The sequence below is a fragment of the Jatropha curcas genome, chromosome 10, assembly GCF_041381405.1.
Source record: "Jatropha curcas cultivar XTBG-Jc1 chromosome 10, XTBG_Jcur_1.0, whole genome shotgun sequence".
NCBI lineage: Eukaryota > Viridiplantae > Streptophyta > Magnoliopsida > Malpighiales > Euphorbiaceae > Jatropha > Jatropha curcas.
In genome coordinates this window covers 20933054-20946481 of record NC_143160.1, presented here as the reverse complement: position 1 = coordinate 20946481, position 13428 = coordinate 20933054, and the positions used below count along the sequence as shown (strand labels likewise).

The 13428-nt window shown below is 32.8% G+C and overlaps 1 pseudogene; it reads left to right on the top strand.

The window, feature by feature from the left end:
- The window catches only part of LOC149493248 (uncharacterized), a 35376-nt pseudogene extending 33843 nt beyond the window's left edge, over positions 1-1533 (top strand).
- Positions 1534-13428: the final 11895 nt, after the last annotated feature.

Genomic DNA, 13428 nt, shown 5'->3' with positions numbered 1-13428 from the left:
TAAACAAGAATTTTGACTTTCCAAAACTAAAAGATACGAAGATCTTGTTGCCAAAAATATCTTAAGTCAAAATCTTTTCTTTTAAGGTAAGCAAATAAAAGCAAGATTTTGGACTTTCCTTATAAAACAATTTTCGAAAATAAAAAGATATAAAAATATTTTGTTACAAAAAATATTTAAGACAATCCTTTTCTTTTAGGTAAGAGATTTAAAATCTAGATTTTTGACTTTTAAGGGAATATTTCTAAAATCATTTTTGAGAGAGAGAAGAAATACTTTTGTGCTTATAAATTAATATTCACTCTATCCTACAAAAAATCCTAAGATAAAAAAATCTACACTACTCTTCATAGTTTTCAATTAATATTGGACTTGTAGGAACTTGCCTTCTTTATTAATTTCTATATATATAAATAAATAAATCTACATAAAACAATATTAGCACAAATATTAAATTTATTCATTTTGCATAATCATCAAAATCTCAAAATAGAATTGACCCTTGAGCCAACACTCCATTTGTACAGTAAGTGGCAAAATCTGTGCGCATTAAGCTTAATAACTCAGTTAAATCACATTCTGTCTAACACCATGCTTGTAAAGCAGGAAATTTATTGATCATTTACAAGAGCAAAATCTCGATTTGACTGATAGTGCGATCGATGCAAGACTTGAGACAAAATTTGCAGATTGGTTTAAATGTTATGCAAGTACCTTTCAAGTTACTCATAGTAAAAAATGAACCTTACTCTTACCTTGTGTCATTGTTATTTCATACATGCTAGAAATTTTGAAAGTAATATTGATAACAAATTCATTGTTGATCTAGCAAGAGGACCTCTACCGCTAGCTATTGTATACTCTGGTTGCTTTGTAAATGGATACAAGTTTCATACTGAGGGCTACAGGACAAGAAAAAAGGCAATGAACAGTGGTGTTTGCATAAAGGGATCAAACTACAGTGACGAGTCAAATGATTTTTATGGGAAGTTGGTTAAGGTTTTGGAGTTGGAGTATCCATACTTACCAATAAAGCTTACAATCTTGTTCAATTGTGAATGGTTCGATCCTACACTAAATATTGGTATGAAGGTTCATCCAAAGTATAACCTTGTAGATATTAATCATAGAAGAAGATATATAAAGTATGAACCCTTTGTGTTGGTGATGCAAGCTGTGCAAGTGTATTATGTTCCATATTTATCTCTAAAACAAGATCAGTTGGATTGGATGGCGGTATGCAAAATCAAGGCTAGAGCAGTTGTATTAGACGTTGAAACCAAACAATATGCTGTAGTATCAAACTTTGAGCCATTTCAAGAAGTTGAAGTTGATACGTAACCAATGCAAGTAGTTGAAGATTTAACTAAAAGACTGGATGATGAAAATGAAACTTTTGTTGACATAAGTTCATCAGATGAAGAGGAGGAAGAAGAATATGTAGTCCTACATACTTTAGAAGAAGAAGAAGAAGAAGAAGAAGAAGAAGAAGAAGAAGCAGAAGATGACGAAGATGAAGATGAAGATACTTAGATGCATTGTATTTTAGATAATAAATAAATAGCAACATGCAATGTACTCTTTATAAAAACTAATCAATATTAGTGATGTTCTTAAAATGCAAACTGATTTTTTTATATTGTTTAATAAATTAATTATGTATATATATATATATATATATATATATATATATATATATATGACTAGATTAATTAGGTTGGATCATTTATACTAAATATGACTAGAGGCAAGGGGGTCAATCCGGACACTATCGATGATGGACCTCATGGAGGTCGAGGCCGAGAACGTAACACGCTTGTACGAGGGAGGGCTATCCTTCCTCTAACTCCTCTGCCTCCTTCTTCAACACCTGGGTCTTCATCTTCTGTTCAACCCCCTGTGCCACCTCCACCTCCACCTCCTTTTGTTACTTCTTCTTCTGAACCAAATGCTAGATAGTCAGAGTCTTCATTAGCTTCATAGTCTCCTTTTGTACCAGGTAATCATAACCGTTAATTAATAAAAGTCCTTGTAATTTTAGTTTTATGTATACAAGTCTGTTATATATATATATATTGCATAATTGTAATTGAATGTATATTTCTCTTCTTTTTGCATTCACAGCTTCATCTGAACCATGCAATCAGTTCAAATTGGTAGCAAGACAGTAAGTACTTGTCTGCTTATTTCTTACTCTTTCATGTTACGCTTATTTTGATGAATGGTTTTATTTACATGACTTCGGTTTGTTTTAAAGCATATATCCATCCTCTCGAGCGTCTAGGCGAATTACAAGAATATTCAAGTTACATTTAGATAAAGATGGATACACTTGGGATGTCGTACCAAAAGATGTGAGGGATTTTTATTGGGATGAGTTTAAGGTAAGTTCTGAATACTTGTTGACTTTAATCATATCCCTTTCAAGTTAATGGAATCACTGACTCATTTTGTATAAACATTGTCTTCTATTTTGTGTAGACGCATTTTTTATAGGAAGACGAGGATATTACAATAATGCTTAAAGTGGCTTGGGAGAAGTTGTGCTCTAATCGGTACTCTGACTTCACGTACAGGATGCGAAGAGTTGAAAGAAGCAAAAATGTGTATCTCAGGAAGTATGGGAGAGCTGACAGAAGGCTTGGGAGGATCTTACGTTTAAGAGAAAGTGTGAGATCTATGCACGGAATAGACACAATGAGACTACAGGTGACAGAGCAGGCCTGTCCAGACACACTGGTGGATATATATCTATTATACAGATAGCTCAGATACTGGTGAGACAAAAGCACTTATACAAGCTATTTGTTAGTGGAATAATGATGTTAATATTAATATTATATATGTTGAATTGCAATGCAGGCTGAAAAAATGGGTCGCAAGCCTACCCCGATGGCGGTCTTCACTTACACCCATACGAAGGACCACAATTGGCACACTTTTGTTAACAAGCGTGTGATGGGCGTTAATGTAATTATATTTTTCATTAATATGATTTTCTTAAATATTTCTGCATTGAAATTCATGTCATTTTGCTACCAAAAATTATTATTTTCAGGAGACTTACACTACATCTCGCGAGCATGTTGTTTCTTCCCAGCAGGTTGCACTAGGAGCTGAGTCGATTGTTTATGAGTTAGTGCTATATTTGGAGGCCACAAGAGGTGAGAAGAAGAGAAAGGTGTACAGCATCGGCTCTTAGGCATCACGATTCTACACCGGCTCAGTAAATGTCGCCTCTGCTAGTGTTGCGATACGATCATAACCAGATCCTAGTGTTGAGGAGATTAGTGCTTTCATGTGTTGATGAGCAGGAGAGGCAATTCATAGAGGTTCGAGTGCATGTCATGCAGATGTCTTGCCCACACATTGATGTTGATCCCTCACAACCTCCGACTGTTTTGCATCCTCCTACTTCTCTTTCAGATACTGTAGCTGCTACTACAGATACCTTATTGACTCCTGCATCTTTTGAAGGCATTACAACACATAATGTAGCCACTTCAGCTTACCAGCTGCGTAGATTTGACTTTGGACCATTTTAGTTATATTATTTTGCTTTAACTTTTTTATTCTGTAAAATTACTATGTTTAGGTTAGTTTCTTCTATTGTTTATGCTATTTTTTTTTTATGCTTATGATGAGGACTTGAATATTTTGATTCCATGCACATATTTGTTGTTTTTTGGCAGTGAAAAAATTTATAGTTTTGAAAATTTTTAATTTTTTTTCCCGCCATTTGCATTTTGTGACCGATCTCCTAAGGAATTGCGACCGACATTTATTTTTTTAAATCTGAATTGTGATCAATTAGTGATAGATTATCAACCATAATTTTAAAAATATGCTGACAATTGCGACCGCTTAGTGACCAACTCAGCGCTTGCGTGAAATACCTATGGATCTGCGATTGCATGTTCACGCCAAAAATTGCAATAGATAGCGACTGATTTTAATATAATTGCAACAAAAAGCGTGGTCGCAGTTTTGCGACTGACATCTGTGGGTCCCGAATATATATGGCACAACCCAAGAGGGAGGTGAATTCTAAAAATAAAAAATTAGCTTTAAAAATAAAACTCAGAATTCTATTGTAGCAGAAAAATGATGCATTAGTGAGAGTAAGCTATTGTATTTAGAACTTTCTCACAATGCTCTATTAGAAGAATAGAAAGATTTTGCAAAGTACAGCTATCAATTAGAACTGATATCAAAGTTTCTTTATGACGGAAAGCTATTGTGATTAGAACTTCCTCATATAGTTTAGACAAAAATCAAAGACTGTGTGAGAGATAGTTATTGAAATCTGAACTGCTTCACAAAACTTTAATCAAGTTTAGAAAACTGATTAGAAACCCATATAGTGAAATATACTGAAAATAGAAGAACAGTTTAGAACTTGGTATATTTACTGAGCAAAATTCCAGAGTTCTAATGTTCAGTTTTAGAATATCAAAACCATTAACAACTTTAGCATTTCTAAAATATAAATACAAGTGAGAGTAAAATAGTATCAAGCAGAACTTCAGAAAATAAAAAGATCAACACAGTGATTTATAGTGGTTTGGCACTAACTTGCCTACATCCATTCCCCAAGACTCATCTTGAGATCCTCAACTATGTTATCTCTTTTCAAGGGTAAGAGACAAACCAACATTACAAGGCAATAGATCAATTCCTAGATCTACCATTTCTCCCACTAGATTTTCCAAAGGTTCTAGTTGAACTCAACCCTTTCTATTTTTGGCAGAGAACAGAAACTCAATTCAAGACATTAGAATATCTCTCACGGAGAAGGTCGCTTGATAACCTATTTCACAATAGCTTTTCACCTAAGCTATTTCGCAAAAGTTTATCAAAAGAAAACCTGTCTACTAAAGATTACAAAATCTAAATAGACAGACAGAAATGCAAATACAAGCACAGGAAAAACAATTTTTAAGATTAGAAAATCGTTTTAGAGGGTAGAGAGTAAGTTTTGAGAGATAAAAGATATGATCAATGGACAAATACTCTTAAAACGAAAACTCTTTTCTCTATGTCTTTTAGAGACGAAATGCCCATTTTATAAAGAGGGATGAGAATCCCGTATTTAGAAAGTGAAATCCCCTTTTCAAATCAGAATATTGACTTTCCATATTTAGAAGATATGGAAGTCTTTGTTACCAAATCTTTTTAGTCAATATTCTTTCTTTTAGTAAGTGAATAAAAGAAAATTTAACTTTCCTTTAAAAACAAAGATTTTTGAAAATAAATATTTGAAAATCTTTTTCGAAAGATTTATTTACCAAAAACGATTTAAGATAGAACCTTCCTTCATTTAGGTAAGAAAATAAAATCAAGATTTTGGATCTCTTTAAAAGTTTATTTCCGAAAATGAAGTACATAAGAATTTTATTCGATTTATTCTTATTACCAAAATCGTTTAAGCCAGAGTCTCTTTAATTTAGGTATTTGAATATTTTGAACCTTAAAAAAAAAAATTTCGAAAAACTAAGATAAGCTTTTTCTAAGATTTATTATTACCGAAAATGTTTGAGACACGATCTCCTCCATTTTAGGTAAGATAATCAAGGAACAAAAGAAAAAGTTTTAATTTAAAGAGATATTTTCAAAAAATCCTTTTGATAAGGTGAGAGAAAATTGATTTTGTGCTTATAATTGGATGTTCTCTCTATCCTACAATGAGTCCTAAAAAATCTAACCACTAGGGTCTTCAAACGTCTTCATGATCCTTGAAATTGTAGGACTTGTCTTGTTCATTTATCTTTCCATATATATAATCTGCGTAAAATATTATTAGCACAAATAACATAATTTAAATTTATTTGTTTTTTTTAAATCATCAAAATCTCGAGATAAATATTTGATCCTTGAACCAACAATCTCCCCCTTTTTGATGATGACAAAACCAATAAATTTATCAATCATAAAACATGTGCTCCCCCTAAATTTATGCATGTTAAAAAAAAATATAAGTTCTAAATATGTCATATATTCTATCATGAAGCAAGTCTAGAACATGTATAACGCTCCCCCTAGATTAGTGCAGTAAAACATTTATGGGAATTTAGAACAAAAAAATAATTTTAGAAACTGATATTAGAACATACAGATATAAAGGAAGATTTTAAGTTCTATAATCAGAGCAATAAGAATAGAATAAAAACCTGACATTAGAAATAGAACAAAAATCTTAATTCTAACCTGCAGAGCATAAGTTAGAACAAGAATCTAAGTACTTAAAGCTAAACAATCAGTTCATCATGTAAAACATATAGCTCACAAAATTACAAAATAACAAAGATTAGAAAATAATAAGCAATAAGATGTAAGTACTAAAGTTACCACATATTAGCAGAGTACTTAACCATCAAAATATCCTGTGTTCTCCCAGTTTTTGTCATCATACAAGAGGGTTAGTTAAGATCAGAGCAAAACAAATAAAAAACAAAGCCAAAACTAATTATTCACAAAGTATAAACAGATAAAGTAAATAAATCAGAGAGATTTGGGGTCAGTACTAAGTCTCTTAGAACTTCTGAGATTTTGAGTAGGAGTGGTTTCAGTAGAACTTTCAGGGCGCTTAGAAGAAGGGTGCAGTGGAGGCTTTCTTCCATGAACTCTATGTTTGCTAGCAGTGTGCTTTACTTTCTTTGGCTTTTCTGAGGTAGGAGTGTAGGTTGTTCCCTTGACTTTCAGAGTAGCTAGTTTTCTCTCATTAATATTCTTCATTCTTTCTAAGGATTCAATGAGGGACTAATTATGCTCAATCACAGCTTTGCTTTGTTTTATTGCCTCATCAAGTTCCCTATTGTGTTCTTCTATAAGCTCTTTTTCCATTCTGCCCAGCATAACTTCTCTACTCCTTTGTGCTGATAAATGTTCTGATTCTTTTTTTGCCTTAGCCTCAGTGTTCTTTTCTTCTTCACTCAATTCCAATTTTTCCGTTTCTGCATCACTGGCTTCCTCTATCTCTACTGTCTTTTCTCTCTCAAACTTTTCAAAATTCTTTTTCTCTTCAGTTTTAACTTCAACTTTCTCCTTTTCTTCTTCTATTTCCCTTTCTGATTCTGTCTCAACCTCAGCCACTGTCTCCTTTTCTTTCTCTGTTTCTTCCTTCTCTTCTTCTTCCAATTTCTCTTTCTTTTCTTTCTTTTCTTTTTCTTCCAATCTCTCTTCCTTTTTTTTCTTTTCTTTTTCTTCCAATCTCTCTTCCTATTCTTTCCTTTCTGCATCCTCCACTTAACTTTTCCTTTTTCTTCTCTTTCTTCATCTCCTTCTTCATCTTTTAGTTTCAAAGACCCACTATCTAGCTTTGAAACAATGTAACCCTCATTCTCATTCATTTTAACTTCCAAAAATTCAAACATAGGTGTGAGCACCATGCCATAGGGTAGTATCTTAGAACTATTCTGCATCTTATCAAAAATTGTGTGACAAAGATTAAAGGGTTTCTTCTCAGTTATGTGCCACATTATGCACATCTCAACCTGATTCACATAAGTAAGTGATGCACTCTTCGGATAAATGTAGTGCACAATCAGTTTATACGACCACTTCATACTGTCAATTAGATGTGAACACTCAATAACACTTTGTTTTTCCGCAGAACCTTTCTTCACAATTTTCTTAATAAATTCTTCCTTTTTGTATCCGCTAACCCTATAGATATCTTTGATTTTTATTACCCTAGACCCAGTGTTTGGTATATTAAAGATCTTGCTCAACTCAGCGTAAGACAACGCTTTAATTTCTCCTTCAAGTTTCACAGAAATTGATTTTGACCCGCTAGTTTTAAGAGCACCATAAAACTCCTTAACCACATTCTCATAACATGGTATGTTCAGGGATAAAAAATCCATCCATCCCTGGACCTCAAAGAGTTCCCTGAAATTGAACTTGTCCTTCCCAAAGAACTTCTAGTCTATTGCATAAGAACGCATAAGTGGGTATGGAGAAAGAACAGATTTACCTTTGGCGCGAGAACTAGCGACCTGTTTCTTTGATGTTTCTATTTCTGCTTTTTCTTTCTTCGATTTCTCAACATATTTCTTCTGTTTTGACTCCTTCTGTTCATACTTCTTCGATAATCTTTTGAGAAGTTGAAGTTCTTGTTCTGTCAGGGAGTCTGAGGAAGAAGAGGTGGAACTCGATTTGGCCATTGTTAGGGTTTTGAAGCAGAGAGCAATATAGGGTTTTGTTGCAAGAGGGCAAGAGAGAAGATAGAGCAGTTTTTAATAGAGACACACACACAAAAAAAAAAAATTGATTAAGTGAAGAAATAATCATTAGGAAAGAAAGAAACACAAAAAAAAAAAAAAAGTTTTGAGGAAATTCAAACCGACTCAAAGAATTAAAAAAAAACCGCCAAAACTTAAATAAAGCGAAGACATAAAGCAAACACATAAAAAGAATAAAATAAATTGACTGTTTTTGAATTTTGTCTAAGAATAGAACCTGATAATGACATTAAAAAGTCATATCAGAGCAATATGCATTTCTTTTTAGACAAAAACATTTTTCAGAATCACACAGGATATAATAGAAAATATCACAGAGCAAGTTTTTCATTTTCAAATATAGAAAGCAGTTTAGAACATACTTACAGAGTTCTAAAGTTAGGAGTTTAGAACTAACATATCGAGTTCTCTTCTAATTAAGCAGAATTGACTTTCATTCAAAGGTTTAATAAAAATATCTGCCAATTGCTTTTCTGTAGGAATGAACTCAATCACTATATCTCCTTATTGAACATAATCACATATGAAGTGATGTCTGAGTTCTATGTGCTTGGTTCTAGAATGCTAGACTGGGTTTTTAGATAAATTGATGGCGTTTATGTTGTCACGCTTTATTGGTACTGTTTCTAATTTCAGACCATAGTCTGCCAATTGTTGCTTGATCCATAGAACTTGTGCAACACAGCTTCCCGCAGCAATATATTCTGCTTTTGCAGTAGAAAGAGCGACAGATGTCTGTTTCTTACTAAACCATGATACAAGGGAGCTGCCTAGAAACTGGTAAGTTCCAGACGTGCTTTTTCTATCTATTCTACTTCCTACAAAATCAGAATCACTATATCCAACAAGATCAAATGTATCACCTTTAGAATACATAGACCCAGATTAAAAGTTCCACAAAGATATCTTAGAATTCTTGTTATAGCAATTAAATGAGATTTTTTGGGATATGACTGAAATCTAGCACATAGACAAACACTAAAGTGTATGTCAGGTCTGCTTGCTATTAGATATATTAAAGAACCAATCATACTTCTAAACAATTTGATATCTACATCCTTACCTTTTTCATCTTTTTCTAATTTTGAGGATGGACTCATTGGTGTACTACATACCTTGGCATTTTCCATTTTGAAACGTTTCAATAATTCTCTAGTATATTTTTCTTGGTTTATGAAAATTCCATTTTCATACTGTTTGATTTGAAGTCTAAGGAAGAAGTTTAATTCTCCCATCATGCTTATTTCGAACTCACCCTACATAATCATAGAAAATTCCTTACAAAGAAGGTCATTAGTAGAACCAAAGATTATGTCATCAACATAGATTTGTACAACTAGAATATCATGTGCTTTATTTTTGATAAATAGTGTTGTATTAACCTTTCCTCTAGCAAAACCATTTTCTAAAAAAAACTTACTTAATCTTTCATACCAAGCACTAGGAGCTTGCTTCAAACCATAAAGAGCTTTAGTAAGTTTGTAAACATGATTTGGTTTATCATAGATTTCAAAACCAGGAGGTTGTTCTACATACACTTCTTCATTTAGAAAAGCACTTTTTACATCCATTTGATACAACATGAAAACATTCAAATGCACAAAGCATTCTAATGGCCACAAGTCTAGCAACCGGGGCAAAGGTCTCATCAAAATGGATGCCTTCCTCTTGGTTGTACCCTTGAGCCACTAACCTTGTTTTGTTTCTCACAACATTACCTTGTTCATCAAGCTTATTTCTAAACACCCATTTTGTTCCAATAACAGAATGGTTTTTAGGTCTAGAAATAAGTTTCCAAACTTGGTTTATCTCAAATTGATTTAGCTCTTCTTGCATTGCTAGAATCGAACTTTCATCATTTTGAGCATCTTCTAAATTTTTAGGTTCTATTTGAGAAGCGAAAGCAACATTACCAAAATATCTCTTATATTGAGCTCTAGTCATCATCCTTTCTGAAGGATTATCCATAATGTCCTCTTGTGGATGATACTTATGAAATCGCCACGCTTTTGGTAATTGAGAATCTCCATTTTCTGTTTCTGGCATTTGACTTTCAGTTGTGTTCTAATCTTCATGTTCATCTTCTGGTTCAGCCTGATTATCAACATTTTGCTCACTTTCTGGCTGTTCTAGTTGCTCTGATTGTTCGTTCTGCTTTTCTTGATTAGAATCTACAACATCATCATTTTCTAAAGTTCTAGAAGTAGAGTCAGATTCATCAAACACAACATGAATAGATTCTTCTACAACTAGAGTTTTCTTATTAAACACCCTATATGCTTTACTATTACTAGCATATCCTAGAAAAATTCCTTCATAACATTTAGCATCAAATTTAGCAAGATGATTTTTCTTGTTATCTAGAATGAAGCATTTACACCCAAAAATATGAAAATAACCAATATTTGATTTTCTACCTTTGTTTAACTCATAAGGAGTCTTTTTAAGTTTAGATCTTACCAAAGCCCTATTTAGAATATAACATGCAGTGTTAACGGCTTCTGCCCAGAAATACTTTGGTAATTTAGAATCACTCAGCATGGTTCTGGCTATTTCTTGAAGTGTTCTATTCTTGTGTTCCACTACTCCATTTTGTTGAGGTGTTTTAGGTGCTAAGAAGTTATGGAAGATTCCCGACTCGTTGCAAAAAGCATCTAATTTCTGATTTTCAAATTCTCCTCCATGATCACTTCTAATTGCAGAGATGTTGTATCCTTTCTCATTTTGTATTCACTTGCAAAGATGAACAAACATGTCATATGACTCATCCTTATTTCTAAGGAATAGTGTCCAAGTGAATCTAGAGTAACCATCTATAATGAAAAATGCATAGGATTTTCCTCCAAGACTAGAAGGAGTAATAGGACCAAATAAATCAAGGTGTAACAATTCTAAAGGTCCAGAAGTAGAAACCATGCCTTTAGATTTGAAAGATGTTCTGGTTTGTTTTCCCAATTGACAAGCATCACAAATGTGATCTTTTGCAAATTTTAGTTTTGGCAAACCCCGAACCAGGTCTTTCTTAGACAGTTTAGAAATAAGGTGCATGCTTGCATGTCCAAGTCTTCTATGCCATAACCAACTAGAATTATCAACAGAAACTAAGCATATGTCTAGGTTATGAACATCAGAGGTCTCTACTAGGTATATATTCTCAAACCTTTTTCCAACAAATAATGTTTTGTTATCATGCATGTTTTAAACTTCACAATAAGAGGGTTCAAAGATCACTCTTCTATTTTTATCACAAATCTGACTTACACTTAACAAGTTATAATGTAATCCTTCTACTAAGCATACATCTTCTATTAAAGGATTCGAACCTACCACACTAATACGAACGATTTTACCTTTTGCTTTGTCTCCAAAGCTTACTGTACCTCCCATTTTCTTTTCTAATCTGGTGAATTTCTTTCTATCACTAGTCATATGCCTAGAGCAAGCATTGTCCATGTACCACATTTCTGTTTTCAGCTCACTCCTTAAGCACACCAGAAAAAATCAAGCAGATTTAGGTACCCAACTCATATTGGGTCCTAGAGGGTAAGTGGTTACAGGTGCATTTAGCTTACTATGATTTTTCTTTCTATTGAGACTTTGATGTTCTAAAGTCATAACATTAGAAACAACATTTTTCTTATTAGAAACATGATTCAGTTTAGAAATGCCATCATAGCTAGAACTTGTCTTTTCTTTAGAAAACGATTCTGAAATTGATTTTAGAATTCTAATCTCAATTTTTAAAGATTCATTTTCAAAATTTAGATTTTTACATTTTTCTTCAAGGTATTTCAGATTTTCAGAAAATCTATTATTATAATCTTTAAGATCTTTGATCTCTATGATAAGATCTTTGCATGTAACTTCTTGATAAAAAGCATCTTTCAAATGATTACATTCAATTTTTAATTTTCTGAAATCCTTCTTTAGAAATTTATGCTTTTTATCATGTTTTTCAAATTCATTGCAAAGGTTATTATAAGTATCTAAAAGATCATTTTCAGATTCAGGTTCAGAAATACTTACATTGCTTTCTTCACGCTTTTGGACCGTTGCATCTGTTTCATTGTTTTCAACTTTCTGTGTTGAAGTCAGAGTACTAATTTCCTTGGAGTTAGAATTAATAATAGCCATTTGACAGATAATTGCAGTTTCTTTTTGGTCAATTTGGCTTTCAGAATTAGAATCGTCTGAATCACTCCAAACAGCCATGAATGCCTGCTTCAACTTTTCTTTCTTTAACTTCTTTTTCAATTTAGGACAGTTAGGCTTGATATGGCCGGGTTTGTTGCATTCATAACAAACCAGTTTAGAAGGTTCTTTCTTAGGTAAGTTGCTATTTTTAGCTGAAAAGTTCTTTTTGATAAACTTTTTCTGTAGCCTTCCACTCTTTTTATAGAACTTTTTGAATCTTTTAGCCACAAGTGCTAAATCATCACTATCAAGATCAGAAGAACTTTCTTCACTAGAAACTACTTTCAAAGCCAGTCCTTTCTTTTTCTTATCTTCTATAGTCAAAGAAGATTTCATCTCTTCTGAAACATGAGCTCCTATTAGATAATCATAAGTAACGGGAGTCTCTTTGTAATTCATAACAGTTCCTATAGAATCAGATTTTTTAGGTAGAATTCTAAGGATTTTCTTAACAAGCTCATCTTCTAAAATTTCCTTTCCGAGAGTTCTCAAAGGATTAACTATTTTAGTAAATCTAGAATTTAATTCTGCAATAGTTTCTCCTTCCCTCATACTAAACATTTCATATTCTCTCCAAAGGATATTAATTCTAGATTCTTTCACTCTATCTGTACCCTCATAGGTAACTCTAAGTTTTTCCCAGACTTCCGCTGCAGACTTACATCTAGATACTTTGTTGTACTCTGTTGAATCTAAAGCACAATGAAGAATATTAATAGCTTTTGCATTTATAGAAATATCATTCCAATCAGCATCAGTATATTCTTCTTCTGATTTTCTAACTCTCTCATCTTCTACATTTTTCATAGGAATACGAGGACCAGTAATGATGTTCCTCCAGCAGTTTATGTCAACTGATTTTATGAAATTTTCCATTCTGGTTTTCTAATAAGAGTAATTAGAACCATTGAACAGAGTGGTCTATAAACAAATTGACCTTCTAAAGATGTAAGAGGAAGTGGGGCTGCCATGGGATCTTATCTCTTAAGAT